Source organism: Colobus angolensis, unplaced genomic scaffold (genome assembly GCF_000951035.1).
Source record: "Colobus angolensis palliatus isolate OR3802 unplaced genomic scaffold, Cang.pa_1.0 Scaffold46, whole genome shotgun sequence".
Taxonomy (NCBI): domain Eukaryota; kingdom Metazoa; phylum Chordata; class Mammalia; order Primates; family Cercopithecidae; genus Colobus; species Colobus angolensis.
In genome coordinates, this window is record NW_012118043.1 from 6,646,240 (window position 1) to 6,673,490 (window position 27,251).

A 27,251-nucleotide genomic window follows, 5' to 3' on the forward strand; every position below is an offset into this window, starting at 1 on the left:
CTGTTCCCAGCCCTGTTCTACCTGCTTTACATATATTAAGTGGTTTCATGCCCACAACAACCCCATGAGGCCAGTCCTATTCTTATTCCAGCCTATACTCCTGAAGCCTTTGAGATTAGCCTGGCTGTCTCTGTCCATAAGGGTCAGGAAGACACTTTTTGACTAGGAGCTGACTCAGGAAGGGCCCAAGAGCTGTTATTCCTGACAGACCCCTCATCCCAACTTCCATAACACCTTTTTCTCAGCATTGTCATTTGGCTCAGCTATCAGTACTCCAGTCACCTGTTGTGAACCACCCCTGTCATCAGACCAGTGGTTTTCAACATCTTTCCACCGTCACATGCATGATCCAGAAGGTAGGCTACAGCGTATTAGTAATCATAATTAAACCTAAACTTTTTAAAACTTTCTTATGTACTGTGTTAGGCCTGTTCTCAGAATTTTATAGCCATTATTTATCAGCTAAGCCTCATGACAGTTCTACCATTGTCATGTAGTGTTGTTATTGCTATCTAACAGGTGAGAAAGTAGAGGCTCAGGGAAGTTAAGCAATCTGCACCAGGTCAAATGCCTAATGAATAGTGGACCTGGGATCTGCAGCCTGGCAGTAACACAGATTGTTACTATCTATGTGGATGATGGGGGGCACTCCCTCAAATTTCAGCTTGTTGGCCCTAAAATCACCCATTTCTCCCAGACTTTAGAAAGTATTCTAGTATGCAAGTGAGGAGGAATGACATATATATATATGAGAGACATATATATATATATACGAGACATATGATATATATATGAGACACATATACAATGACATATAGTGATAACCTTGAACTTGCTTTAAATTTTTTTGAAGTCAATATTTTGCTAATTACATAATTTTAACTATTGTCAGGAACACAGTACTTGCAACCCACCCCATGACAGGTTACAGCCACTGGTGTGCCTTTACACAGTGACTGGGCCCACTATGATGGGCATGGTTCAGATGTGACCAGTGTCTGTGTCTGCAGCACCCAGCCTAGACCCCAGCACAATTCAGGCTCTCAGTGAACGTTTAAATAAATGCAAACAAAGGTGCTTGAAAGAATAAAGCTGAGAAAGATGGCCCTCAAGTCTTCAAGATACAGGTCATTAGAAAAATGTTGGCAAAAAAGGGAGAAGCAAGTGATGGAGACCATACTACCCACTGTGTCTCCCTTTATGCCACCCAGTATCCCTCCCTGATCTCCAAACCCATATGCTAGACCCTCTGGAACTTGGAGAATATCAAATCAAATTCACCTCTAGCCTCAGTCTCAGCTTTGGATAGTTCCTTCACAATCTTTTTCTAAGGGAAACCTAGAGGTCCCTTAGGGCTTTTTTTTTGTACAAGTATGTGCAAAACTCTTCTAGGAGTAGTGGCTAATTTATTATCTGTCAGGGTCTGGAGGTGTGGAAGTATCCTTCTGGATCCCCACTGCCACTTCCATACCTTTTCATGCCTTTTTCATCCTCAAACTCCAGCTCTTTCGAAGCAAATCATCGCACTGCTGCCATCTGCCTACTTCCCAGTCACCGCCACCCTGCCATTCAGCAAGCACTTCACCTTCTTCTCCATCACCTCTCCTGTCTTCATTTTTGCAGACTTAAACATCCATGAGAATGGACTCTCCATACTCACAGCATCTCAGTTCCTTGTGCTTCTCAACCCAATGATCGCTCTTCTCCTCCCACCTTGGGGCCCCACTCCTAAGGCCATACATCATCACCAACCACTGAACCAACCGCACATTTATCTTGCAATCATCCATTCCTGACCATCACCTCCTATCGCCTCCTCTCATTCACTCTAGTATAAATGCACTGACAATCCCTTGAGCCCCTCCAGGGCCCTCCAGCCCCCTGCCCCGAGGACATTTTCACTTCCTTCCTGTCAATCATGTTGCCGCGACCTCATTTCATCCTTTTTCAGCTTAGTCCAGCATGTAGTGCTCCTTTCCAAAACTGCTTCACCCCCTTGGCTTGTGCTTTCTCCTTCCTTATCTCCAACCGTTACTGCAATTCTAGTCCCCTTTTCAGCCAGATTCTGCACTCACATAAATGTGTCTGGAGAACAAGTAAACAGTGCTGATGAGGCTCAATCTATATGGTTGAACCCAAATTTCAAGTGGGTACTCAGCACTGCAGACAGCCCTATTATATTTCCCCAGTAAATCTGCTGTCTCACTCCCCATGTGATTAGTTCACACCTTCCTCTCTATTTAAAACAGCCACACTCCCTTCCCACTCCTCTCAGCTGGTACCTTCACCTCATCCTTCCATTTAAAAAAGAGAGGAAATCAAGGAGCCACCTCATATTCCCATCTCCAACTCACTGGCACCTTCTCTCATGTACTCTGCCTTCCCATTTTATCTTGGTAGAAACCTCCCTCCTCCCCATGCCCACCTGGCTACTTGTGTCCCCGATGTGTCCCTTGTGCCCCAGAATTGCCCATTTGTGGGCTTTGCTTCTGTAACGGCCCTCTCTCTCCTGAATGGCCAACATTTTTTTTCCCACATATCAGCATGCCTTAAAATGGACTCTGACACTCCCCATCCTACAGTTTCACTCCCCTCTTCAGCAGTTACCCCATTCTCACGTTCCTATTCACTGCAACCTTTCTCAAAAGAGTTGACAAGACCCATGGTTATCACTTCCTCTCCCCCCATCCTCCCTCAACCCACTAAAGTTGGGCTCTGTTCCTACCATTCCACTGAGACCACCACGGTCATGAATCCCCGCATCCCACTACATCCAGTGGTCAGTTCTCAGGCCTCATCTTACTCAACTGCTGCAAGGATCACTCTGGCTCTCTTGAAACATTGTCTTCTCCAGGTTTCTATGTCACCACAGTCACTTGGTTCCCCCTTCACCTGTGGTCCTGGCCCCTGTCTCCTTAGTTGCTCCCCCTTCCCTGGACTCACTGTTGACCAAAGACTTGGTCCTTGTCCCCGTTCACTATCTGCACTCACTTCCTGCATGTTCTCATCCTGCACTAAAACTTCACATGTCTTCTATCTGCTGATGCTGCAACCAATTCATTCCCAGGCCTGAATTTTCCCCTGAGATTGAGCTCCAAATATTAACTGCCAAACTGACATCTCCACCTGGCTGTCTCATGGACATCTCAACAGCTCAGAACAGGGCCCCTGATGGCTGCCCCCATACTTCCTCCTGACCCAATCTTCCCCATCCCGGTTATTGTCAATGCTATCCATTCAGTTCATCAGGCCAAATACAGGGGACTTATCTTTAACCCTTAACATTGCCTGCAAATCTCATTCATCAGCAAGGCCTACAGCTCTTTCAGAATTTTTCACAAATTCATCCACTTATCACCACCTCCCACCATTTTTACCCTGGGGCAAGTTGGCATCATCCCTTGCCTATTTTACTTCATTAGACAGCTGCTCTCCTTGCTTTCACCACTACCCATTATAGCTCAGCCCCTCTGCAGCAGTCCACTAACAACCCCATGGCTTCACATGGTAATACTAAATAAAATTCAGCAGTTAGGAGGCTTTCTTTGATCTTGACCCTGCTTTCCTCTCCAGCTCATTGCCTACCCCATCCCCAGTCACTGAACAACCATACTAGGCTTCTGTTTTTCAATACACTCAATTAGTTTCCACCCAGAGTCTTTGCATGTGCTCTTCCTCTGCCTGGGATGCTGTTCTCTCTTCCCCATTATGCCTTCCTCCAGCAGTTCATACTGTTTCTCACATTACTCTTAGCATTTATCACCACCTCTTTTATACTTATGTTTTTAAATTTGTCTCTCTCTTCATGCTATAGACTGAGTTCTGCCAGCCCCAAATTTCTGTGTTGAAGCCCTAACCCCCAGTTGTTTTTGCAGACAGGGTTTTTAGGAGGTAATTAAGGTTAAATGAAATTATAAGAGTAGAGTTCTAGTCTCATAGGATTAGTGGCTTTATAAATAGAAGAAGATACATGATATTTATCTCTCTCCATCTCTCTCCCCTCATGTGAATGAACTGAGGAAAGGCCAAGTGAGGACACAGCAAGAAGGCAAACATCCACAGGCCAGGAGGAGAGACCTCACCAGAAGCCAACCATGCTGGCCCTTGATGTTGGACTTTCAGCCTCCAAAACTGTGAGAAAATAAATTTCATTAATTTAAGCCACACAGTTTAAGGCATTTAGTTATGGCAGCCTGAGCTAAGACACCCCATTAGAATATGAGAACCACAAAGGCACGTATCCCTGTTTATTTTGACCTCTGAGATATCCTGCATGCTCTAGAACCGTGCTTGGCATGCAGAGGCACTCAGGGAGGTTTACTGCCTGAGTAACTTCCAAATAGGGTTCCTTCAGTGCTGTGCCCTCCTCTCTGGGAAGCGCATTGCTATAGTCTAAATGTTTGCATTCCCCCAAATTCATGTTGAAACTTAATCTCAAATGCAACCGTGTTCATGATGGGCCCTCCAGGAAGTGATTAGGCCATGAGGGCTCTGCCTTCATGAATGAGATTAATGCCTTATAAAAGTACTAGAGTGAATCAGCTGGGCCCTCTTGCCCTTCCACTCTTCCACCATGTGAGGATACCGCATTCATGCCCCCGAGAGGACACAGTAACAAGGTATCATTTTGGAAGCAGGAAAGTCAGTCCTTACTAGACACCAATCTTCCAGTACCTTCACCTTGGACTTCACAGCCTCCAGAACTGTGAGAAATAAATTCCTATTATTTCCAAGTTACACAGTCTTAGAAATTTTGTAATAGCAGCATAAATGGACTAAGACACTCATGAACTAACTACCTCTCCAAAGCTCCAAGACAAGGTTGACAAACTTTGGCCCAATGGCCACGCCCAGCTCATGGCATAGTTTTGTATATCTCACAAGCTAAAACTGTGCTTTACATTTTTTTTTTTTTTTTTTTTTTTTTTTTTTTTTTTGAGACGGAGTCTCGCTCTGTCACCCGGGCTGGAGTGCAGTGGCCGGATTTCAGCTCACTGCAAGCTCCGCCTCCCAGGTTCCCGCCATTCTCCTGCCTCAGCCTCCCGAGTAGCTGGGACTACAGGCGCCCGCTACCTCGCCTGGCTAGTTTTTTCTATTTTTTCGTAGAGACGGGGTTTCACCGTGTTAGCCAGGATGGTCTCGATCTCCTGACCTCGTGATCCGCCCGTCTCGGCCTCCCAAAGTGCTGGGATTACAGGCTTGAGCCACCGCGCCCGGCGTGTTTTACATTTTTAAAGTATTATAAAAGAAGTAAAGGAAAAAGAAGAACAACCATGAAGTATGTGACAGCAACCATATAGCCCACAAAGCCTAAAACATCTGACCCTTTACAGATGAAGTTTGCAGACCCCTGCTCTAGGAAACCAAGGTAACAGGAGGCAGGGCCATCACTTGGGGGCCTCTGGAGAGGGTGCAACACCAGCTGCTTTGCCACCCTCAGACAGACACTCTCTGCACGTGTCTCTGATTGGTGCACTCACTCCCTGTGCCATTAATATTGCATTTCCAGCCCATTAGGGGAGCTAATGTGGTACACAGCAGAGCACTCAAAAGGCTTCTTCATGGAAATTTTCTAAGAATCCATTTCTTGGGAGTAAAGGCATTCTTTATTATCTAATAAAATAGTTACACTGTGAATCAGGAGTCCATGATTCAGCTAACGTGATTCCATTAGCGGTTATCGCCACTCCTCGTCATTTAGCCTCTGTTGTGTACCAAATGTTCTTTCCCTCACATCTATCCACTGCATTTTGCCAGCTTTGAAGAGGGGCCACCCAGGCTTGCCTCCTCATAAATACCAAACACACACAGCTAATAGATTCATACTGTTAAAGATGCATCGACAAGCTCCTGTAGTGGGGAGAGGTGTCTTCTGGCTGCAAAAAGCATGCTGAAAGCTGGTATGCATCCATGGAAGCCATAATTGTAGTCAAACCTAAGTGTTTTCTAAGGGCAGTGTGAGAAATGTCGAGCTGCAGAACAACAGGAGAGAGAACCACGGGGAGATACAGCCGGCTTGGCTTCGTGCTGCTCCTGATTGGATCAAAACTATAATTAACAATCCTCCCCATGACAGTTACTTTTTCACTCCCCTTAAAGCTATTACTGGTGTCAACTTCAAATAGCAGGGTTGTGTTTTTTTCTCCGATTCAGACTTAATGAGAATTGGTTTTCTCAGGACGGAAGGTAAGATCAAGCCAGACCCTGCCTGTGTTTGCCTATTCTTGTGTTGGCCTCATGCATGTCCAGTCTATGGAAGACAGGGGTTGTCTTCAGAGCTGGGCGTTGCCCTGCTATGGACAGTCCCAATGTGCTCCCTCTCACCAAGCCCACCAAACAGTATCTAAGCCAAGTCTCATGCTTTTTCTTCCAGACCACAGAACTTCCCTTGCAGTAACCTTCTTTTTACAGTCAGGTGAAGTGAGAAGGGGACCGAGGACTTGGAGGAGGTGGTGAGACCCCAGCACCTCCTGGTCCTTGCTTCTGGGACTTGAGGTCCACTTTAGCTTATTCTTAAAACTCCTGTTCTTGTGGTTTCCCTTTTCTCTGCATCTCTGCAAGGAGTTCTGCCTAGAGGGAGAGGAAGCTTACTATATGTTGAGTCCATACTATGTGTGGGAATTTTCACTTTGTACCTCTAGATCTACTCTATGCCCAGCTCCACCACTCTGGGCCTGGGAAGCTGACCTGTCCAGCCAGCAACAAAAAACTCCCTTGTCTCTTGCTTCTGGTTGAATTCGGCCATCTAGAAATCCCAGGAAGTTTTTTCCCTACACAATACCCATTTCACGTGAGAGGAAATTGGGGTGTTATGGCCCCAGCTGTCTTCCCGTGGTGCACTCTGGGCTGGCTGCATCCCTCCACTGAAGGCCACAGTCCTCTCAAGAGTCCTGTCTATCTTGAGGTTCCTGTAACCTTTTCATCATCCTGTTGTCATTTCTAGCCCAGGGGTGGTAATATCTCACTGTTTCTTGCCTGAGATACTGCACTACTTCTTGTGGTTTCCCTTGCCCCTGCCCACACATTCAAAAATATTCTTTATTAAATAATTCTCAAATGAACTCAATTGACTGTTACCTATTTACCTGAGGCTCTGACTCTTACAATGCTTTATCTTGATTTCACACTAGTAGATGATTCCAAAATACTTAAGGGGCATTGAAAATGTGTGTGTACCTGGCTGCCAGGGTGTTTTGTGGCCAGGGCACAGGGACGCCTAATGACCTGCAATGCATGGGACAGTCCTCTACAAGGAGAAATTCTCCAGCCCAGGTGGTTGAACAGAACTCCCACTGGGAACACTTCACAGCCCAGTGAGGAAGCCCTGAAGATAGCTGTGGTCTTACAATATACAGACAAACAGACAGACAGACAAAGATATTCCATCCACAGTTCCTGGCTCTTAACTCCTAACATCTCCAGGATCTCCAAAGTGTGATGTTTTGTGTGTCTTTTGTCTGATAAATTCAGAGTGGGGCTAGTTACCAGAAAGGCCAAGGCTGGATCAGAGGGTTAGAACTTTCAGCCCCATTCCCCAATCTCTGGGGAAGGGAGAGGAGCTGAAAAGTTGATCACCAATTGCCAATGGTTTAATCAATCATGCGTATGTAATGAAGCCTTCATAAAAACCCAAGAGGACAGAATTCAGACAGCTTCCAGACAGCTGAACTCATCGAGGTTCCTAGAAGGTGCTGTGCCCAGGGAGGGCATAGAAGCTCTGTGCCTTTCCCCATACCTCACCCTACATATTTCTTTGTCTGTATCCTTGGTAATAGCCTTTATAATAAACCAGTAAACATGTTTCCCTGAGTTCTGTGAGCCACTCCAACAAATTAATGGCATCCAAAGAGGGGTTTGTGGAAACTCCAAATTGAAGTGGGGTGGGTCAGAAGTTCCAGAGCCCCAGGGACCCAAGGCTAGTATCTGGGGAGTGGTGGGCATTCTTGATGACTAAGACCCCAACCTGTGGGATCTGATACTATCTCCAGGTAGTGTCGAAATTGAATTGGAAGACACTTAGCTGGCATCCAGTGCTTGCGGTGTGGAGAGAAACCTCTACACATTTGGTCCCAGAAGGCTCCTTCTGTGTTGATTGTTGTGGTGGTGGTATAAGAGTAGAGGAATAACGTGGCTGGAGAGAGTTTTTCCTATACAATACCCATTTCATGTGAGATGAAACTGAGGCTCATGGAGTCTTCACTGGGCATCTAAGTGGCGGCTGAAGACTCTACCTCAACACGCAAATCAGTGTTCTGGGACAATAAGATGCCCTCCTGCTGACTAGGCACAATGGTTCACACCTGTAATCCCAGCACTTGGGGAGGCTGAAATGGGAGGATCACTTGAATTTGAGACCAGCCTGGGCAACATGGCAAAACCCTGTCTCCACAGAAAATACAAAAATTAGCCAGATGTGGTGATATGCACCCATAGCCCCAGCTCCTTGGGAGGTGGGAGGATTGATTGAGCTTCAGAGGTCAAGGCTGCAGTAAGCCATGATTGCACCATGTACTCTAGCCTGGGCAACAGAGCAAGACCCTGTCTCAAAATGAAACAAAACAAAAATGATGCCCTGCTGCCTCCCACACATTCTAACAATTAACTGTGACATAATTAATGGCTTACACTAAGCAAACATGTACTATGTGCTGCATGTTTTAGATTCATTACTTGAGTTGTGTCTTGTCTGTACATCTTAGCAGCCTAGCCTACGTAAAGGGAGGAACCAAAGCTTCTCTTTCCTCCCAAGCCTCAGCATCTAAGTACAGAGCCATAGACAACTAGAGCTCATTACTAATTACTGGTTGACTGTTGACTTGATTCTGGGATTCCACTGAGTGGGGACATGACTATAGTTTATCTTTTCTGTTTCTAATCTAGGAGAAAGCAGTTTGGAGAAGTCGGCAGTTGAGAGAGGAAGAAACGTGATCATGACCTGTTACAATTTCAAGCTATGACATCCCAACCCCCACTTCCGAAGCAGGCATTTTGCCCTTCCGGGGGCCCAAGTTAGTGGGGAGCTAATTCCTCTCTCTCTCCCTTTCCCTGTGTCCTCCTTGGATCCCACCTGCCTGCTCTGCTGTGTTGTTGGGTTTATTTAATTTTTTTCCCAATATCTGGGGCTTTCTACCCACCTTCAGCCCCACGCTCCTACTGTGTCCTGGGAATATAAGACCACCACCAAAGGAACTGTTAGTAAATGAAGTGATAGTAATGATTGCAACCACCATCTAGGGAGCCTCTTTCTATTCCTGACATAACATGCATTTCTGCCTTAGTAGAGAACATGTCATCCATATTCCAAAGATGTAGAAACTGAGTCTTAAAGAGGTTAAATAACTTGTCCAGTGTCTGTAATTCAAACCCAGGAGTAACGGAAATTGGACTGTGCCCCCACCTATCCAATGTGAACTCCCCAACAGAACTCATTCTAAGGCCTTCTATCCTCCAGTCTTTCTACCTGATTCTGTCTTCGAAGAGAGGTTAGGTTCCAGATTGCACCCACTGACATATGCCAATTGTTCCCCTTCTAACCACTGTTGACAGTGAAAGAAAACTCGTTTTCTTCCCCCAGCCTCATCATTGCTGAGGTCCTCCGGAGCATTCCTCTTTGACATGCCTCAGATGGTCCCAGCAGCGATGAGACCAAATCATGAAGCACTAATTGTCTCTGGAAATGGGAAGTTTTTCCATATATCTCCTTGCTCAGACATCCCACTTTTCTTTTGTCTTTCACTTCCAACACATGGCCCATATTAATCTGCTCAGGCAGCCACAACAAAGTACCACAGACTGAGTGGTTTAAACACCAATATTTATTTTCTCATAGCTCTGGAAGCTACATGTCCAAGAGCAGGGTGTCATCAGGGTTGGTTTCTTTTGAAGCCTCTCTCTTTGGCTTGCAGATGGCTGTTTGCAGACCACTGTGACCCTACATGGTCTTCCTGTGTGTGTCTGTCCTAATCTTCTCTTTTTATAAGACACCAATATTAGATTTGAGCCCATTCTGATGACTTCATTTTACCTTAATTACTTCTTCAAAGGTGCTGTCTCAAAATACAATCACATTCTGAGGTACTGGGGCTTAGGGCTTCAACCTATGAATTTGGGGAGGACAAAATTCAGCCCACTGCTGGCCTAAGAAGGAGGCATTTAGCAGCAGAGCATCCCAATGAAAGGCTTACCTAGAGATAAAGCACTGAATATAAAGAATATGAAGTCCAACAAGAGTCTCAGGCCTGCCTGCCCTGAGCTCTCTTTGTAACCTCAGTCAAGTCACTTTGCCTCCCTGGTTCTCCCATCTGTAAGATGAGCACAGCTGCATCTGCCCCTGCTGTCCCTCCATTGCTCTGCTAATCCTACCAGTCTGTGGCTATGAAAGTTCCTGGAGGGGCTAAAAGCACTGGACTTATGTGGTTATTAAAATTTCCACTAAAAGGAAAAGGGGCAGACAACAATAAGTATTGTTTATAGAAAATTGATCTCTGCTTCCCCTCTCCAACCCCAAGAGGTGACCTACCTTTTAAATTAGCTCCCTTCCATGAGGGCTAGCAGTCATGGGAACATGTCATAGGCTGGCTCTGAGTCAAGGGACCTGCCCACTTCACCTCATAGCCTGGTGGGAGGTACTGTTAGCTCTGTTTTATAGGCAAGGAAATGCAAGCCCCAGGAAGTTCTGTGGTGGAGCAGGCATGCAGAAATAAGGGCTATCTGATTCTAGAAACTGTCCCTCACCCCATGTGCTGGACCAAGCCCTTGTTACATGCACTGAGGACACGGAGCTGTGTAGGACACATTCTTGGCTCTGAGAAGGTCAGAGGCTGCAGAGAGGCAACCACGGCAGGCAGGGTAGAGGTCATTCTTCATCATGGGGAAGGCAGAGGAATGCTCACTGCCCTGAGGACATGAGGCTGCCTGAGCAGGACTCTGAGGGATGAGAAAGCAGCAGGCTGAGCAAGGCATTTCAGACACAGGAACCACCACAGTGCACTCAGGGCCATCCTAGCAAACTGTCCCCCTCCCAGCCTGGAACAGTAGAGCAGAGGAAAGGAGGTCTCCAGAATATGGGAGCAGTGTCAGAAGACTAACCAAAAGCCAATAGTACACTGATGTCAAAAAAGGTGAAACGGTACATTCTGGAAACTAGAGCCTGAAAAGCTTGATAAAACACTCAGTGCACTTTGCTAGTGGGATAATTAACCGAGAGGCATATGGGTGCTTAGACAGGATCTAGCCATCACTAAAGGCTGTCTCAGCACAAGCATAACAACTCAGGCTCTCTTCTGGTTGAACACTGAGCAGAAGGTCGGTATTTCCCATGGCTGGTGCTCAGGTGACTTATTTGGGTAATACAGGGATGTGGTGATAAATGACACTGAATCACAGAGGGCTGGGATTGAGGCAATGCCAGAAAGACACGAAGGAGGCAAAAGTTAAGGAGGCTCTCACTCTCAGAAGGGTACAAAAGTACAGGATCAGCCCTGCAGGTGAGTGCTTCCTTAAATTTTGCACACAGGAGCCTCACTGACCCCACCCTGGTCCTGGCCCTGTTCAAAATGAGAAAACCAGTCCATTTTCAATTCCAGGTCAATTCCTGATTCCTGTAAGAAGGCAGCAAATGTGTTTTTAAACCTGGCTGCACTTATTCTGGCTTTGAGCAAGCCTCCTGCTCAGAGCCTCCTGCAGGCAACAGTGTCTAGCTAGAATTTAATATTACTTTGATTTCACCATATTTACTTTTACAGATTTAGAGTAAGTGATATTTGTTTTCCATTTGTGGTTGAAATATAAAGTTTCCTTTTAAAATGAATTTTACTGAGTTTAAAGAATAAGTTTCTCTAAAGAAAATACTAAGTCAACAGTAGATCAGGAGATTTGTAGATGAGGCGAAAACTGTGAAGGTGGATGTGTGTGGTGTAAGGTTGGGAAACACCTGATATTCCCACTTCAGCTGTTGCAGGAATAGAAAGAGGTTAGTCTGGGAGGGGCCAAAAACAGCCCCTCCCCTGACATTAAGCACCAATGCACCAGACATCCTGTCCACTGAACCCAGACGCCACTCCTGCTCCAGGACAGCAAACCCACGCTACATTTCCAGTAAAAACACTGTGTCTACATTCTCATCAACTGATCTGATTTCTTAGCCTAACAACAGAGCCCACTCTGGGATCACCTCGGAAGCTCTTCTATGAGGAGGTTTTCTGATCAAGCCTAGGAAGCTACTTTTTATTTCCTGAAGAATGAAAGCTTCTGAGCAGTTGCTTTTCAAGGAGAACAATAGGATGGGGAACGTTTTCTCAGTGAAGACTTCCTTAAAGTTTCAACCCATCTCTTGGGGCATGACATTTTGGAGACTGATGAGGACATGGCTTTGGCGCCTTCACATGAAAAGAATCTCAAACACAAAGGCTTTTGGCTCAGGCTGCCCTGCCTGCTGAGGGGCAGAGATCAGAGGTGACAAGCTGGTTTGGGGAGAAAATCTAATCAGAAGCGGGGCCTTTTTCTGCCTGCCCTTTGCAGAGAACTTGCTATTCACATTTCCCTGCTCAGCCCTTGTGTCAGTGCAGAGCAGGGAGTGAGGCGTCTTCTTAGCCCTGATGAGCCAGAGGTGGGGGTGAGAGGCCAGGAAATATGTGGCCCCCTCACCTACCCACCCACCCACAGACACTCCAAGCAAGAAATAGGCTGTCTTGCATTTCATGATTTTATATCTTTGAACACTGTGAACACACACAGAGAGAAAAATCCATGTAACTTTTAAGTGGAATGTCATGTACCCCACTATGGTGTCTTGTAACCAGGAAGGAAAAGACAGCATCGTGGGAAGAGAATAGATAGGCTTAGGGGCTGAAGAATAAGATACAGTTTCCATATCTGCCCCTCAACTCGCTCACAGTATGTGATTTAGATTCAGTCTTGCAACTCTTGGAGCTCCAGTTTCCTCAACTATAAACTGGGCTCTTGTTTCTTCCTTTCAGGGAACTACACATATAATCACCTAGAAACAAGAGTGTTGGTTAGGCAAAAGGCCTTGTTATAATGCAGGAGAAGATACTACACAGGTACTGAAGAGGACTGGCAAAAGTCGAGGTGTCAGTCACATGAAAGCAGAAAGGAGATTGCAGTGGCTGTCACTGAGACTGTCCCAGCAATGGCTCCTAGAAAAGCCATATCAGAGAACATTAAGCATGTTAACAATGAAGAAAGGGGGGGCAGAGGTGAAGGTCGCTGTGCAGCTGGGATGATGAAAACAATATCACTCCATTTGTTATTCATTATCTTTGCTCTTCCTACAAATATTTAGGTGACAACCCTGTGTGTCAGACACCAGAAATAGAAATGAGGTAAATATGATATCCTGCCTCTAAGATCCTTAGAATCTAGTAGCCAACATATCTGGATTCAGTGTGCAGTAGCCATTTGAAGAAAAACACTAATTTGAATGCATACGTTCAGTCATGGCAATCAGCTGGCTCTTACGATAAGAGCTATTATCCCTTTGTCTAAGACCGTTCCTTTGCTCTTCCAACATAAATTTATTGAGAAGCTTGGGCTAGGTGATTCAGCTTTAGATAGACTCACATAAACCTGTTACCCAAGGACTTACAGGCCAGTGAGGGTTACAAATAGAAGACAGAGGACAGGACAGGATGCCAGGTGATGAGGGTCATGCCAGATGCAGGGCCAGCGGGAGCACCATAGGGCAGACCTAATCCAGTTTGCAGGAGAGGACAGGAATACAGGGAACATTCTTGACAAAGAAACAACATATGCAAAGCACAAAAAGTGGGAGGAGCAACAAATTCTGGGAATGATGAGTAATTTAGTAGAGCTGGAAAGGGGGTGGAAAGGACTGTGGGCATAGCCCTGGAGATGGGAACACCCAAAGCAGGTGAGAGTGACATGAGCTATGGCTGGAGATGGGGTGTTTTGAGCCTTATGGGCAAGGCAAGGATCTGAGTCTCATCCTGAACGCCAGCGAGAAGATGGTAAGGATCCATGTCTGCTCAGAGGCAGTTTGTAAATTGCTGCAGATCACCAGATCCCCAGAGCTTGACAGTTCTGTGTTCACTGGCCTGATCCAACAGTTACCCCACAGAGCCGGTGGCTTTCCCACAGTTGTGAATAACTTCCCACACTTCATGTCACTTATTCATATGTGTAGTATATCACACACATGTATACACATATATACACACACACAATTGCTCCATTCACTTCTTTGTTTAAAATGGATCCTTTTGCTCAACCTGATAGTCATGCTTTACTATCAATTAGTTTCAGAATTTTGCCCAAAGTATCCAAGCACTCCCTGCCTCAATTTTCTTGTCTGAAATAGGAATGATTATGCTCAACTTAACTTGGAGGGTTAAATATGAAGGTAAATAAGATGCTTCCCAGGAGTCTTTTAAAATTTTAACCCAAGACAAATGGAATTACGTGACTGAAACCCTAAATCCCACAGTCCAATTTCTCACTGTTGTAAATGGTGTTGACACACGGTTAGAAAGGGGCAGAAAGGAATGTAGCTGGTGCCAAGAGTAGGACAAGAGATTGGGAAAGGGCGCAGGCCTGAGATGGCTCAGACAAGTGCTCTATGAGAATCCCGGGTTGAAATGACTTGGGAGCAGCTCCCATTTTGAAACTGTACTAAAGACCAAGAGTGCCACAGCCACTGAGGGAGCGAGTTGGGGTCTGCACCCAGTCTGCAGGCACTGTGGTCAGGCCCTAGGCTTCAAAGGGTCTCTGCAGACCTTTGGGGAGTACAGCCTGGGTTGCTGCTGGATGTTCTAAATTTGATATCAATTAGGCACAGTGGTATGCTAGTAAACTGGCTCTCTTGCAAGGGCAGGAGTGGGGAGCGAGAGAAAGAAACGACAATTTGTAGTGTTCGCTGATTTCCATGGTGCAAAATTCCATCCAGGGCTAATTTTAAGCCACTAACAGTTTAACAACTGGCTCAAAAAAAAAATCAGAATATTTAACAATTGGTTCCCACAAGCTGGAAGGCACTGGTTCCAGCAGAAGACTAAGGGAGCCACCAGAAGGATGGTTCTGGCATGTTAGGGCCTCTCCTGGAAATTACTACCAACAGATTATGAGCCATTTTCTGTAATAAGCATTTGCACTTCAGTTTGGTTAAATGAAAATCAGCCGCAAAGGGATTTTTATGGTGTGTTTTTTTCATGCTCTGTCTCTAAAGGCATGTTTGCAAAGCAGAAAGAGGTTTTCAAATTTACCTTTTCATAGTATTAACAAGCAGGATTTGCCTAGAGCTCAAAAGGGCAGACTGTCTGCTCTTTCTCGCACCACAGTGCTTGCTAGGTCAGACATGCAGTCTCAGCATGGGTCCATCCTGCCTGTGCTTGCAACCTAGCATTTCCCCTGGACTGCATGCACCCATAAGAAGCCAGAGGTTAGAGTGACTCCAGCCTTCAGATTCACCCATATTTTACAGAGGGATAAATGACTTTCCCATTTACTGACTTATGAAGGAGATCATGGCATCGTGTATAGTGTCCAGGTGCATGGCTGTCTGCATCTGCACCACATGCTAACTGAGATTTCCCCATGAAGATACACTCCTGTGAATTATAAGCTGCCTTATTATTATGGGCTTTAAAGATGCATATTCTGTTGCAGAAAATTTAGAAAAAAAAGTCATTATTTGGAGTGTAGTAAAAAAAAAAAAAAAACACATGCACTTTTAATATTTGCTCCTCTTCCCTGTAACCTCACTTCATTTACAATTTCAAAAGCAAAATAAGCTCCACAAATAATGGTGTTCCTGAAATTGCCTAGAAGACAAGTAGTTAAAGGATGGTTTCTCTTTTCAATGCCACCCCCTCACAGAACATAAGTGAAAATTTCATCAAGATGGCCCTTTCTTGTCTTCTTAAGCAGGAAATGTATGTGTGTTCTATTTTAAAGAAAATGTTGGTTTCAACAGAATGAAGAATTCCTTCCAATTCTTTCACTGGGTTTTGAGCCAAGGCATAGCAGTGATGCTTGGTACCTGCAAACTGCATATACTTTTGTGTTGTGAAATGAGTAGAGCACAGGTCCCAGGGTTGGACTGTGGATTTGAAGCCCATTTTTGCAGACCACTGGCTGTGTGGTCATGGGTCAGTCACTTGTACTCTTGTAAACCTCAGTTTCATCATCTGTAGAGTGAGTTCACCTTCCAGGGATGTTCTAAAATTTAAATGAGATCATGCATATGAAGTCCTTATCACAGTGGCTTCTGGTGCAGAGGGGGCACCCAATAAATGATGATGATAATATTCTCTAGCTTTTCCAAGGATATTTACCTTGTCTTTCCAACTATACCTTGACTTCTTGAAGAGATGGGCCATTTTTACTCCTCTTGTAGGCCCCCGGAACACATGGGGTATAGGGATAAAGCAAGCTCTCATAGACTGACATGTCGATCAGGAGCTTGGGGAAGGAAGAAAGAGATCTGCACCCAACATAAGAAGGGAACCCTTGTAGCGAGGGTGTTCCTCTGTGCAGGTGGGGGCACTTTGCTGCACTGGGACTCAGGCCTGAACCTGAGACCACTTGGCTTCAGGGGTTGTCTCAAGGTGACCCCTGTTTGCGAGGTCTCTCCAGGTAGCCTGCCCCAGTGGCTCATGTTTCTATTGGAGAGTTCACCTGTCTGACTTGGATAAAAAAGATGAAGAATCACTAAGTCTGCATCTGTGAACTCTTCAGTATGGACTCAGAGATTTGACCAGAGGAGATGAGCAATGACACACAATTCAGACAGAGAGTGGAGGGCAAGACGAATGGATGCATGGAGGGAGAAAGGAGTTGTGTCTGTAGGGGCAGGGGGCAAATACAAAGCAAAAAATAGAGATGTTACACTGAGCACAGGACTACTGCTGACTGTATACTAGAATCACTGGTCCCCTTGGAATAGCAGTGACCTCATGAATGAATAGCCATGAGATAAGAAGCATAGAGTGATACACATTAAACCTTGGATGTGTAGCTTCTTCCCCTGAGAACAATAGGAGAATGGGGTTGAAGAGCCCAGGATCCTTCTAGGAGTACAACCTGGACAAGCTACGATCTGGATTGTGCTTCCACAACCTGGAAACTGGACAACGGTTCTGGAACCAAAGTGGCCTGATTTTCTTGCTGGGAGCCAATTGCAAGTCCCATCTTGGTCTAGGGGCTATGAGGAAAGAAAGAAGAGAAGCCAACAGCCTTCCTCCAGAGAGGTTTGCCATCTTACTGGAGGCAGGGCTTCCAGGTGGGCACCCAGAAGCTGAGGTGCAACACAGAGAAGCCAGAGCAGAGTTAGAAAAGCAAGCCCTTCCCTACCTGTGAGACTGTGAGGCATCAAACTTCAAGGAATCTTAGCTTCTCTAGATCTACAATAGAAATAATGAGGAATGATGCCAGTGTTTGCAGCAATGTATCTGTCCTCCAAGGGAATTACTTTAGAACATCCATAGCTAGCTTTTTTATTTTTTCTCTAATAACAAAGAGTAAATAAGAGCTTTTGAAGGAATAGCAAAGTGAAAAGTCTTGATCTTAGAATCAAAGTTCTATATCCTCTACAGAAGTGTAGAAATTAATTTCTCAATTCAAAAACATGATGCCCCATGGTGTTTAATGTTTACATTTCCCTCTTTGCTTACTGCCAAAATATTACTGTGAAAATATGCTCTGAGGTTTCTCTTATGGAGTAGTTCATGCCCTGATCTTTAAAATTTCCTTTGTTAATAATCAGGGAGCAGGTAGCTCTGTAAGGAAGATGTTGGTCGTCTTAACATCCATTTGGGAATCAAGAACTTCATCCTAATTAAAAAGCCCATGGAAGCCATCTAAATAGTATGTGCCTCAAAAAAAAAAAAAGGATTGAGAAAGGCAAAATGTGATTAAAGTGGAATTGTTCCAATATTTGCAGATTTTAAGAGGAATCATGATAGTAACTTGAAATTGCCAGTCCTTTAGTAAAGACATATTTTAGCAAAACCTGGCATAAATTGGCATAAATGATTCTGAGATTTACAGTCCTGGGAAGGCCGATGAGGGTTGGCACATGGCAGAGTGGGAGGGTTGACTGTGATCAAGGAAACCCAGGGCGCTTTTAACACATTTTTTTTTCACTGATGACCAGGAGAAAACAAGCCACAGAGAGGAGCATAACTTGTACTAAATCACTTGGATGTTAATTGCAAAGCTGGAACTGGAGCATGGCCTCCTGACTAGATCACACAAAATTCAAGTCCTTAGGCATGGACACTTTTGCTCTGGGCTAATTCTTTGGTCCTGTCTCTGTGCCACCAGAAAATTCTTCTGCTGGAAAGAGTTGCCCTCTCCACCAACCTGGCAACTTCCTTAGTCCCCTGAGAATTCTCCTAGCTTCTCTAAAGACCCCTACAGGGCTCAGTGCTTTCATAGAGCACAGACATTATGGGAACTTCCAAAGCTCAAAATAGCCTTGACAAAGACCAAGGAGCAGTCTTTTCATAAAAAGTCCATGACCCCACTCTATCCATTCCTGACCTCCACAGCCAACAGGAAGGGAGATTCGCCACCTACTTTTACCTAAGCCTGGGCCAATTATCACCTCAGCCAGGCAAGAGCACCTCTCCCAATTAGAGCACATCAAGGCTCCTAAGGTCACGGTTTGGTTGAGTCACAGTCTCTCCGGCGGAGCTATGCAGAGACACTGTGAGCAGCCTGTGCTGAGATTCCTGGCTCTGCCAGGAGGTGACTATGATGCTCCACAGTAATACCTGGATTTCTGGGAGAGTAGAGAGAACTATCCTGGAGCCAGCAGCCTAAGATTAGGTAAGGCACAATGGTGCAGGTAATCTTTCCAGTAGCCTGAGATTAGGTAAAGGGCAATAATGCAGGTAATCTTGTCCTGTTATATTGGGGCAAGGAAAAAAAATAAGACGTTTCCATGTGTAACATGCTGAGACCCCATAAAGACTCACATGCCCAGAATTAACTCCCTAAGCCATGAACCACAGTGCCTAAGTTTCCATACATCCCAGTCTCTTTTGTTCAAATCCAAGCTCTTCCACTTCATAGCTGCCTGACTTGAGCAAGATACTTCACCCTTCTGAAGCACACCTTTCTATCTTTAAAATAGGACCATAATACCCAGTTCCTAGGGTGTTCTCTGCAGCTCTATGAGAGGGCATAAATGGAGCTCTCCAATGCCTGGTACCTAGCAGGAATACAACAAATGCTGACTCCATCCTTTTCCTTTGGTTGAAGAATTTCCTGCTCTGGGCTCATTTTCTCAAGTGGCCATGTCCAAAGAGGGATCATAGCATATTTAAATACATGCTTCTTACTAGAGGAAACAGGGCTTCTAAAATACAAAAACAAAACAAAATAAATACCATGAGATGAAACAAGCTGCATCTCAGCAAATTCCAAAACCCAATCCCAGTCTTATCTTGCCCTTAACCGCCTTGACTGTAAATTTGAGACTGGAGTATTTTGAAACCTAAGAATGACTCCATCAAGGTTCTTTTTATTAAAAAAAAAAATTAAATGGGACTTCTAGCTGCAGGGAAAGTATCAGGTTTACAGGGGAGGAACACGCCTGGAAAGGGAATGGAGAGAGACAGGGAGGGGTGGATTCAGCCCCATTGCCGCTGTGTGGGCTTCCCAGGTTCCTTGGGCTCCGGGAATCCCTAAAGAGCTTTCTCCTTATGGCTTGGACAAGTATAATGGAGACTTTGACTTCTAAGTAATTGCATGTGATATAGTATTAAGTATTGAGGCTTAATACTCAAAAAAATAAGCGTATTTTATGCCAAACACACTTCAATTTCACCCACGCAAGTGATGACTGAAGGTTGGAAATGGTCAGTGTCAGCTCCGGAACTTGATGACATGGTGGTTCTATCTGTATTTGCAGAACCACTGGATGAGTAGATAACATCTCAGAAGATGCTGTCTGAAAAAGTGATTTCTATATTCTGTACACACTGAAGAGGAACACGTCATTCCTAGAACACAACAGTCCACTCTTTCTTGAGGGTGTCCCTTATCAACCACTTATTGCTCTGGCACAATGGCATGAGAACAATGGACTCGGCTCAGATCAAGCTCCCAAATTGCCTACTGCTGGAGGCACTGCCTCAGAGAAGTTTCTCACTTTTTTTTGAGTCTCCTCTTCTTAGCCATCAAATTGAGAGATGGACACCTATGTCTCTGCAGTCTTGTGAGAATTAAAAGATTGAGGAGGACAAAATAGTTTCATGAATCACAAGTGAAATGATAATCCATTTCTCTTGGGATAACAAGGGAAGCAGCTTCAGAGAATGATGTGACTCTCACAACTTCAGTCCAGCCTCAGGGCGGAGAGGTGAGGAACCAAATTCTACTTTGCCTGTGGACTTTATGGACTGCACATGAAAGGCAAGCTACTTGGCCGGGCGCGGTGGCTCAAGCCTGTAATCCCAGCACTTTGGGAGGCCGAGACGGGCGGATCACGAGGTCAGGAGATCGAGACCATCCTGGCTAACACGGTGAAACCCCGTCTCTACTAAAAAATACAAAAAAACTAGCCGGGCGAGGTGGCGGGCGCCTGTGGTCCCAGCTACTCGGGAGGCCGAGGCAGGAGAATGGCGTAAACCCGGGAGGCGGAGCTTGCAGTGAGCTGAGATCCGGCCACTGCACTCCAGCCTGGGCGACAGAGCGAGACTCCGTCTCAAAAAAAAAAAAAAAAAAAAAAAAAAAAAAAAAGAAAGGCAAGCTACTGGCTGATGAGAGGAACAGTAAAATTTTCTTCGGCTAGCAGGGTTTAGACACAGTAGTACTCAGAATAGTATTAATATTCCCCTCAAGAGACAAATATGCAGATTTCTGATTCAGTAGGACCTGTGCTTAAAGGACCAGGTGAGTCTGTACTCACACTGAGGGTGAAATGACAGGAAACCCCTTCCCTGAAAATCCACCCTGCAGGACTCTTTTCTGGAGTTGTTCTTGGGTGTCAAAGAGCAACGGTGACATCAGGAACTGTTCCTGTTGGAATGATGCCAACTTGGGAAAGGCTAGGGAGGGGGAGTGGATCCAGGAAAAGAGACACCGTTTCATATGAGGAGAAAGGGTAGAGAGGAATCTGATAAGTGGGTGAAGATTTAAAGACCACAAAGGACAGGCTACTTTAGGGAAAGATGGTAGGGGAGCCAGGACAGGATGGGAAAAGCTTCCAAGCAGATGTCAACATAGAGGATCATATTATTATAGACGTTCCCTGTGGGCTCTGTGGAAATTCTGATGTTGGGAGCCCTCTAGTCCATTCATGTCTGCCTTTTTTCAGCTGTACCAGCATTCAGCAAAAGAATTCATATAGACTGTTAGTCCTCTTAAAATCTTTCATGCCAGACAGTAGTGAAATTGCATTAAAAAAGGACAAATTGTCATGTCACTAATTGAATGATCACTTATAAAGTGAATTTCAACTCAGATATCCCCCCTGCTGCTTAACACTAGTGTTGAAAAGAAATATTTAGCACTTGACTTAGTCAAAATAGCACACAGGCACAATTATAATTTTGTTAAATATAAGATATAATTAGCATGCTTTCATAATTATATTTTTCTTAACAGTATTCTAAAAGTCTACCAAGGAATTTTGCTTTTATGAAGATTCATTTTGTAGACAGCCTTTCTTCTGTATAAATTGTTTAAATAGCAGGGTTCTTGCATAGTGTCCAGCCTGGAATGGTGGTTTTAGGGGAGATCTAACTGATCCTCCCATTTTCCTGTAGGCCATCCTGGAGAGGGACCTTGTCTTCTAGAGAGGGCCACTGCCTAGAATTCTAGGCAAAAGCAGGCATTGAAGCTGTGAGCAGTGCTCACCCACAGCGGTACAGAGAACACCACAGGATCCTGGAAATGACAGAGACCCCACCTCCTGCTTCATCCTGTGTGTCAGGGAGGCCTCACTCTGAGAAGACAGAGGCAGTGGACATCTGGCCTGCATGGTTCAGGTTCAAGACCCAGGGATGAGGCTGTGCTCACCTTGCCAATGGGAAGAAGCCTTTCTTGATCAAATCTGTCCATTCCTGGGAGAATTCTGGAAGGCTCTAGGGAGGTTCCTAGGATCAGCGGTCAGGAGAATCCACATGTTAAGGACAATGCAAGTTACTTAAGAGGAGGCTTCTCTCTAGAACAGAAATAGGCCTTGGTCGCCTGTTACTCAGGGAATCTGTTACTCCCTGGGAAGGTATGCTGCTCAGGGCTGGACTGTTTGTAAAAAGGAAGCAGAACAACAAAGACCAGGTCTTTGAAGACCGGATCTGACTATATAAGGCAGCTTCAGGTGCCTGCCATACACATGGCTATTTGAAAAGGAAAAGGCCTCCACCCATCTTTCCTAGGGAAGTCACCATGTTCTGCAGATAAAACCAGGCCCACCATGCCAGCCTCTGCAGACTAAATAGGGGATGATTTCCACACTGAAGGAGGCTTTACTCAGGCCCCATCACCTCTTAGGTCACCAAGTGTGACTTCTGCTCAGAGAGGGTGCTATGTGCTGCACAGCAGCAAACCAACCCACAGCAGCCCTCTCTCAGAGCTAGAACATATGCTGAGAAACAAAAGGAAAACAGGTCCCTGAGGCTGAGGTGCTTGGCCCGTACACAGGAGATAGGATGCTAAGTGTCCATGAGGCCTTCTGCATCTTACAGTCATTGGAAAGCTGGGGCCCATGGTGCCTGGGTCTGATGAAACAGCATCCCACCCTGCCTCACATTCCCCAGTAATACATCTGCATCATGGAAGGAGCCTTGCATAGATTAGATGCTCAGTAAATGTTTGCCCAGTGAATGACTCTAAGAAATTCATCTACTATAGATGCCTAGGTCCTAGAAGTAGGCAGTCAAATCTTTCACCATGCTCTGAGGAGGGGAGAAGATACTGAGAAGCTTGGGAGAGAGGGAACAGGCTACTATCCAATCACTAATTATTACAAAAACTACCAAAATGTGTGTCATATGCTGGCCCTTTAAATGTTTGGAGTGAGAGTTTATGGCCGTTTTAAGATAAGATGTCTTCTTTCCAGGAATGGTGCTCACTTCAGCATGAGCCTTGCTGAAGGCCTTGATGTTCAACCAAGAGTCTGTCCTAAGCATAGTTACCAACAGGTATATGAATGCACTTTGTCAGTAACTTTAATAAAGCAGCTAAAGTCAGAATAGATTACTTAAAGATGACATATCATAAAAGGATGAATTTAAAGAAGTAGGTCTCTGACAAACTTGTTACTCTCTCACAATTCTTACCTGCCATTAATCACTGCTTAACCAAAAGCTAGAAATATCACAAGACTTGAATAGAACACCAGAGCCCTTGTCTTGGAATAAGATTTCTATATTACCACCATAAATTCAGGTTTTACCTTTTCTTTTTTATTTTTGAGACAAAGTCTTAGTTCTGCCACCCAGGCTGGAGTGCACGATCTCCGCTCACTGCAACCTCCACCTCTCAAGCTCAAGCAATTCTCGTGTCTCAGCCTCTGGAGTAGCTGGGACTACAGTCATGCGTCACCATGCCTGGCTAATTTTTGTATTTTTAGTAGAGATGAAGTTTCATCATGTTGGCCAGGCTATTCTCAAACTCCTGGCCTCAAGTGATCTGACCGCCTTGGCCTCCCAAAGTGCTGGGATAACAGATGTGAGCCACCACACCTAATCTTGTCTTTTTTAAATTTAATTTTATTTTTTTATTTGTCAGTAACACTTTCTCTTTTTAGACACTTTCTCTTTTGGACTTGGGTTTTCCTTTAATTCTGAACAGCTACACTTTCTGGGTAAATCAGTGGGCATTTTGTATAAGCTAGAATTATCCTATTTGCACACTTGCCATAGCTGTACAGTCAGCCAAGAACTAACATTACTATAGTCTTAGTCAATGGCATTAGGGTGAGGAACTCAAGAAAAGTAGGACCTCCTCTCAGTCAAGCATTGTTTAGTTGGCAGCAGAGAAAGAACCCTAGGTCTTTCCTGACATTTGTGCGAAGAACAGAATAGAAACTTCTGCTGCTGCCAGCTCTTGCTTGAAGAAGAACAATGATCTTCCAAGTGTGGGTGGTACACTTCAGAGAGTTTATCTCTTTCTCTTGTGCCCCCAGCCTGCTGCTCTATGAAGGAGAGGGCAGGTGGGAGGGACTGTCTTTGGAAAAATCCAGGTCATCCTTTGAAGGGTGCAACTCAATCTTTATTACCATTGGAGTCAGCAGATGGGAAAGATATCCTTACTAGCTGCATGATAGTGAATTGTATAAGTTGGCAATATTCTGATTAAAGCTATAAAATTCCTTCCATTCCAGCTAAATTTACCAGTCTTTAATGTGAACAAGTATCTCCTTATTCCCTGATAAGAACAAGGTGAAGATAAAGTTCTAATCAGCTTTCACAGTTCCCTCTACCTTCTCCATCAATCATGTCTTAGTTCTCTGGAGATCAGAATACCACAGTTTTTCAATTACTGACAGAGATCATTCTCTATTGTTGCACAACTCTTGTCTTGCGAATCCATTTTTTATGTGTTTATCTTCTCTCCCCAACTAGTCCATAAACTCCTTGAGAGCCCAACTGGGACAAAGTACATAGTAGGTTCTCTATAAATGCCTGTTGCATTGGCTGTGATTCTCCCAGACTTCAACAAGAAACAGAAAACAAGGGGAAATGATGTATTTCTCCTGGGAACAACTCTGTATTTTATCTTTGGCAATCTAGACATGGCTGAGCATACTACCCAGTGTAGACTCAATTTGATATACTGAGACTAGAATTCTGAGATCATAGCTAAAATATTTTCTTCAAAAGGACCCTGAAAAATACATGAATGCAGAACTCACTTATCAATGCTGCTGATGGAAAGTTAAATGTATGATCTCTAAATGAAGCCACAAAGAGCCTAAGATGATGGAATTGGAGGCACTATGGCAGTCATGGGAGGTTGATAGAAAAGTGTGGCTGAGAGTAAAAATGCTTCCTGTCTCCTCTGAAAGCACACTATGGAGGGGGTAGCTGTCTCTTCTAAGTCAACTGTGCATCACTCATTCAGCTCTGCAGCAGAAAGTGATGAAGACAGTGAGAAGGCAATGTGGGAGTTAGCAATCCTGGCTTGGTTAAAGGTACAGACCAGCCTCTCATCAAAACAAGATTATCTCCAATTGTTCTGCCCAGCTGCTGCAACCTTACAGACTAAGCTATAAGCAATGCCCAGGTACTTGGAACATGGTCAGTCTCAGAAATATGCCTTAAGCACACTATTAAATAATAATGCTAGTTGCTACCTTTAATTGATAAGCTATTCTCTTCTAGGCAATAAGTTATGTGATTTTCATACTTGATTTCAAATTCTCAAAATAGATGTTAACATCCCTATTTGAAAGGTAAGAAAACTGAGGGTCAGAAGGGTTGGGTATTGCTTATCACACAGAAAGTTTTGGGCCTGGAGTATTGGACCTCTTGATGTGTCAGACTTCGATGCTCTTTCAACTACTGGTCATCATGTAACTATTCTGTGTTTTTATATGTCATTCTGACTACCACAACTAGAGTTCTCTTTCCAAGGCTCCTCCATCATCACCTGGGTGGATCTGAGATTTCTGTTCCCCAGCCTCTCATACCAGTATCATTAACAATGTGAAGAAACAACAAGAGTCATTTAGGTCACAGAAGACAATGGCTTTCAGTTGAGTTTTAGTTGTCTACATGAGCAAATTACCTCCTGCTTGTGGGAAATCTTGCCAGGCAACCCACAGTAGGGCCTTCAAAGTTTCAATTTGAAATCAGAGGCAAGATTCTTTGTAATATGTCTCATGATCTGCCCCCTGCCTTGCTTTCCAAGGGCCTGAAGTCACCTGCTCAGTCACTATGAAGACCCAAGGCAATGACCACGAGCTTTTGGCTGCCTGAAATAATGCCTGAGCACAACAGGCTTCTTGTCCCAAAATCATGGACTGTTGGTTCTAGATTGTCCATGGGAGACCAGACCAAGTCCCTTGGTACAACTTCTCTTTGGGGATGTCAACTCCATCTACAACTCCTTCTTTGAGAACATGTCCCTAACACAGCCCCTGCCAAGGAGGCAGCAGGCCATGTGACAGTGTCCTTCCTTATCACGAATGATTGGCCCAAGTGTGGACAGCTGTTTAAAGGAAGCCCATTTGCCAGCCGGCAACCTCTGTATGACACGTGTGGTCTGGTTTGAAATTAGGACCTAGAAAATGACCTTTCTTCAAGAATTTGAACTAAGAAATCCTCAGAGAAGTTAGAAGTTAGCTATAGACACTAGATATTTAAGACTTCGTAGACCCAGAGTATGGCAGAGAGAGTTCATGTTCCCCAAACATCCCTGTACTCTCCTACGTGCCCCTGACTCCCTTGCAACTGAGTTGTGGACCATGAGCAGCATTGAGTTGTTTCACTTCTGGGCCAGCGCAGTTAAAAGCAGTTGTGCCTTTTCCATCGTTTCCACCCCTTCCCTTTGGCCATATGTTCCAGATGACATAGTTATAAGATGGAAGCAGCCTGAAGCTCTGAACCATTCCTTAGGAGAGAGCTGTTCTGGAAAACCAACAACCCACACCAAGCTTTGCAAGAATGACAAATAAACTCTTATTTTATTATGCCATTGAGACTTGGAAGGTCGTTTGTTATCAAGTGTAACTTGGCCTATTCTGACTAGTATACAGAGCCAAAGCCATTATGAAGTTCACACAAGGAAGCTAGATGGGAGAAAAAACAAAAGACACAAATGCACAAAGGAAATTTAAGAACCATGAGAAAGAGGCATATAAGAGTTGTTCAACCTGGGAACGACTTCAAGGTCTGTCCAGCTTGATGTCTAGTAGTGATTCAGCTTTTCCTGAATTCCTAGAGATGCATATAAACATTTTAATGCACATGTACACTGGCATATGCAGTAACAAACAATATGAATATTACTATTACTGCTTGGTGACTAGCTGATAAAATAATAATGGGTAAGTCTATGGCCAGCATGAAACTATGCAGTCCACTGGAGGGTAGGGAAAAGGAGTAGAGGACAGAACTCAAATTCACTGAGTGAGTGCCTATTGGGTACCAGGAAAATGGCTTCATTTATTCTTATACAAATCCTAATAAAGTAGACATTATCAACCACATTTTACAAATAAAAGAATACTTAAAGGACATGTAACCAATAGTTCCCAACATCATGAGTGAAGCCCACCCAGTGTGACCCTAGTGTACCAGCTGCTTCTTTCCTAACAG

General features: G+C 44.6%; 1 protein-coding gene across 1 annotated transcript in view; it reads right to left on the reverse strand.

The window, feature by feature from the left end:
• CLSTN2 (calsyntenin 2) overlaps positions 1–27,251 on the reverse strand; it is a 639,619-nt gene that overhangs the window by 446,694 nt on the left and 165,674 nt on the right. The window lies entirely within an intron of this gene.